The sequence below is a fragment of the Myotis lucifugus genome, unplaced genomic scaffold, assembly GCF_000147115.1.
Source record: "Myotis lucifugus unplaced genomic scaffold, Myoluc2.0 scaffold_15, whole genome shotgun sequence".
NCBI lineage: Eukaryota > Metazoa > Chordata > Mammalia > Chiroptera > Vespertilionidae > Myotis > Myotis lucifugus.
In genome coordinates, this window is record NW_005871063.1 from 14412484 (window position 1) to 14416669 (window position 4186).

Sequence of the window (4186 nt, forward strand, 5' to 3'; positions counted from 1 at the left end):
GTGTGTGTGTGTGTGTGTGTGTGTGTGTGTGTGTGTTTAATAAAGACAACTCTATTGTCAAAAGCTACATCAATGTAAGTAGTCTCTGAAGAAAATATGATTTGGAAACTTCTAGTTAAATATAGCAGATTGAACATGCATACTTTTCTGTCCTCTTGCCAGAAACTTATCAAAATCATTATGAAAGGATATAAGAGAGCAAAGTAGAACCAGAAAGTAAACTAAGAAACAAGTATTCATGGAGTCCAGGAAACAATGCAACCAAAGAGAAGAAGTGAAGGTATTTGGTTTAGAGAGAGCAATCAATCCAGATTGAAACAAGAAGCTCTGGGAGGGAGGAGAAAAAGAACTAAATGAAATGGAGGTAAGCAAGCTACCAGTTACAGAGTTCAAAACAATTGTTATAAGGATGATCAAGGAAATTAGTGAGAACTTCAACCAAGAGAAAGCAACCATAAAAAAAGGACAGAGACCATACAAAGAACTAGTCAGAAATGAAGAATATCTGAAATGAAGAATGCACCAGAAGTAATCAACATTAGGCTAGATGAAGCAGAGGACTGAATCAGAGATTTGGAAGAGAAGGTAGCAGAAAACACCCAATCAGAGAAGCAAAATGAAAAATAATTTTTAAAATGAGGAGAGCCTAAGGGACCTCTGGGACAACATCAAGCGTAGCAATATCCAAATCATAAGGGGTACCTGAAGGAGAGGAGAGAGAGCAAGGAATTGAGAACCTATTTCAAGAAATAATGACTGAAAGAAACTTTGGAGGGAGGACTTCAAGAGAAAAAAACAAAACACTCAAAAGTAATAGATTATTTGATGCCCATAAAAATTGATGAGTTTTGACAAATCTGTTATAGCATTTGGAGAAAAAATAGCCAGAAGTATATAAACCAGTGTTAAATCAATGAAATTAACAACTTTAGGCAAAACAAAAAGGTTAGTGAGAGGGGAAACATAATCAGAATATAACTGTTGCCCAGCCAGCGTGGCTCCGTGATTGCGTGTTGACCTATGACCCTGGAGATCACATTTTGATTCCTGGTCAGGGCATATGCCTGTCTTGCGGGCTCGATCCCCATTGGGGGCATGCAGGAGGCAGCCGATCAATGATTCTCTCTCATCAGTGATGTTTCTGACTCTCCCTCTTCCTCTCTGAAATCAATAAAATAATAATTTTTTAAAAAGAATATAACTGTTGTCTTAATAGTAAAAAATATTTACTAGTTATTGCTCTAAGTAAAAATTTTGATATACTATATTGGTAAATGAGGAAGGTATATGTGTATTTTTTTTAAAGAGATGAGATAGGATAAGATGAGATGGTATATGAAAGAGATGGGATGGTATAAGATAGCTCAATCATTATTCATATCATCCATAATAGGAAATCAATAGGTAACATTAAAAATATGTATTTATAATTTGAAAATATGTACTTAATTACTGAAAAGTGGTTACTTTGAGCTGCAGGATTTGGTTTGGGGGGTGGAGAGACATGGGAATGGGATGGGGAGCCTTTTAATAGTATTCAATTTTTATATCATTTGCATGTATTACATAGATAAACATTAAAATTAATTTTAATAGATACCTTAAAAGAAAACAACATGTGTTTTGAGGAAATACTCTCAAATTGTTATTTCACATCCAAAACAGTTAACAGATACATGTGTGATTTTTTTTTAAAAAGGCTTCTCAAATCTAAATATTCTTGTTAAGTTGTTACTTTTGGGAATGCTAAAGCTAAAGTTCTCAAAAACTCAGTTCTATGGACTCAATTCCAATCAAACCATGAAAAAACAAAACAAAACAGGGGTTGCCGCCATCGCTGCCGCCTTCGGGCCAGCCCCTCGGGTTTCAGCGAGGCTGGGTGACGCTCTAGAATGGGAGACAAGCCAATTTGGGAGCAGACTGGATCCAGCTTCATGCAACATGACTACCAGTTATTTGATAACGACAGAACCCAACGAGGCGCAGTTTACATGGACGCATCATGGCGTACGTGGGAAGGACAGCAGTTCCAGGGAAAGCTGCCATTGTGGAGAAGTGGTCTAGCCTTCCGTTCCAGAAATCCAGCCCAGCACCACGGCACAGGCCCACCAGCCCGCGCCAGACAGCTGCATCCTCAGCACGGTTGTGGGCCAGCTCAAGGCCGATGAAGACCCCATCATGGGGTTCCACCAGCTGTTCCTATTGAAGAACATCAAGATGCTTGTGTTTGCACCAGTGACATGTTCAGGCTTGCTCTGCACAACTTCGGCTGACCTCCTCCCAGCCAGGCACTCATGCTGTTTCCTCCTCCCTCCTCTTCCAGATACACACTCCTCCCGATGCTCCAAACAGCATACACAAATGAGCAGGACCGAGGTGGGAGTGGGCCCAGTGCGCTGCTGCTGCTTAGGTACTGTGCATGATGTTTGGACGCTAGACTAGTTACATCTGACAGAAGTTTGTGTTGTACCAGCGCATGCCTTGGAAAGACTTAAGTAATGCAAAAGGTTGTCTTTTTTTTTTTTTAAATCAACTAACAAGTTGCTCTAGTAACCCAAAGAAGTGAAGGAGAAAGCAGCTGCCTCACCGTCCAGATACTGATTTGTTCAGATGTTTTCATGCCTCATGATACAATAAAACCACAACAATTTTCTTAAAAGTAAACAAAAAAACAGGTTATAACAATGGAGGAAATAACTTACATATTTTGGCTTTTATTCCACCTCTTTGATTTCTTAGTGGCAAAATACAGTAGAGGCAATATTCCTGGGTTTGAATAATATGATAGGTGATCTTGGGCTAGTAGCTTAACTTCTCTAAGCACTGGTCTCTTCTCTAAAATCAGATAAGAGTCTCCACCTCATAGGGTAGTTGTGAGAATGAAATGAAATGAAATATATTACTTAGTAAAATGTTTACAATGTCACAAGCATTTATTAAATTTACTACTGTTACTCTTTATTTCCCCTTTTCATTTTTCCTAGAAAAAAAAAGGGGGGGGGAGGTATTTAGCTCTGTTAATATGTGTTGCCTTCTACCACTGGATAATTAGCCTATTTTTTTTAACTTGTTCCATTAAATAATTATCTTGTTATCTCTAGCTACATTCATTTATATAAACAAATGATTTATGGGCCATTATATGCTCTACAACTGAACTAATTTCTTAATGTGTCTTTATTATATATTATGCAATAACTGGTAACTAGCTTCTAATGTTCTGAGGGAGTAAATTTAGTAGTAATTATAATCATGTAGGACTTTCATTTGTCAAGTTTAAATTGGCATATATATAAAATCTGATTAAACCTTTGATGAAGTGCAGCTAATTTATTATCCCCATTTGGCAGATGAGCAAACTGAGGTTTGAAGACAGTATATAATTAGTTACAGGCTATGTAGTTTATGTCTTTAAGAGGCATTTCATTCTGTTCTAAGTATAATACATTATATGCCTCAGTTCATTGTAACTTTATTTTAGCGCTGTCATAGGTACTGATGAATAGGTAGTGAAACCAAGTTTCAAAACTTGAATTTATAGTCAGTAATAACTTTATGCCACAAATTGGATGGCATTTTTAAATCCTAAATAACAGCGGGGCTACCTTTGGTTGCTTCCAGGTCAGTAAAGCTTTTCCCCATCGATTGCTCTGATTGGTTTATTTATGTATTTATTAATTCAATAACTACCAAGTGCTGTCTGTGTGTTAGGCACATGGCTTGGTGCTGGATATCCATAGATGAAAAGGAATGTTCCTTGTCCTCCAGCAATCTAGTGGGGAGATCTATTCGTACACATGTGTAACCAGTGCTATGGAGGACATCATGCAAATGCAAACTAGGCTCTTGGAAGAAAAAGCACCTAGGAGTCTCCAGAGCAAGTCAGTCCATCCTGGACTATCCAGGAGCAAAGGACCCCTCATCTGGAACTTGCCCTCCTCTCTTTGAGAGGTGACCCCAGGCAGATTGCTTTGGCATTACCTTTGTTTAAAAAAAGTCATTCCCAAAATGACATTTCCCTATCATTTCTGGCAGTAGCCTTCTTGATACCTCTCACTGTCTCTAGGTTCCTCCGCTACATGGGACAAACTACACTGATAAAAGATAAAGATGCAAATTGACCGTACCTTCACAACACCTACCAGCCAATCAGGAGTGAGTATGCAAATTAACCCAACAAAGATGG

The 4186-nt window shown here is 38.2% G+C and overlaps 1 pseudogene; it reads left to right on the forward strand.

The window, feature by feature from the left end:
* The first annotated feature begins 1892 nt into the window (after positions 1-1892).
* Positions 1893-2321, forward strand: LOC102436216 (annotated as a pseudogene).
* Positions 2322-4186: the final 1865 nt, after the last annotated feature.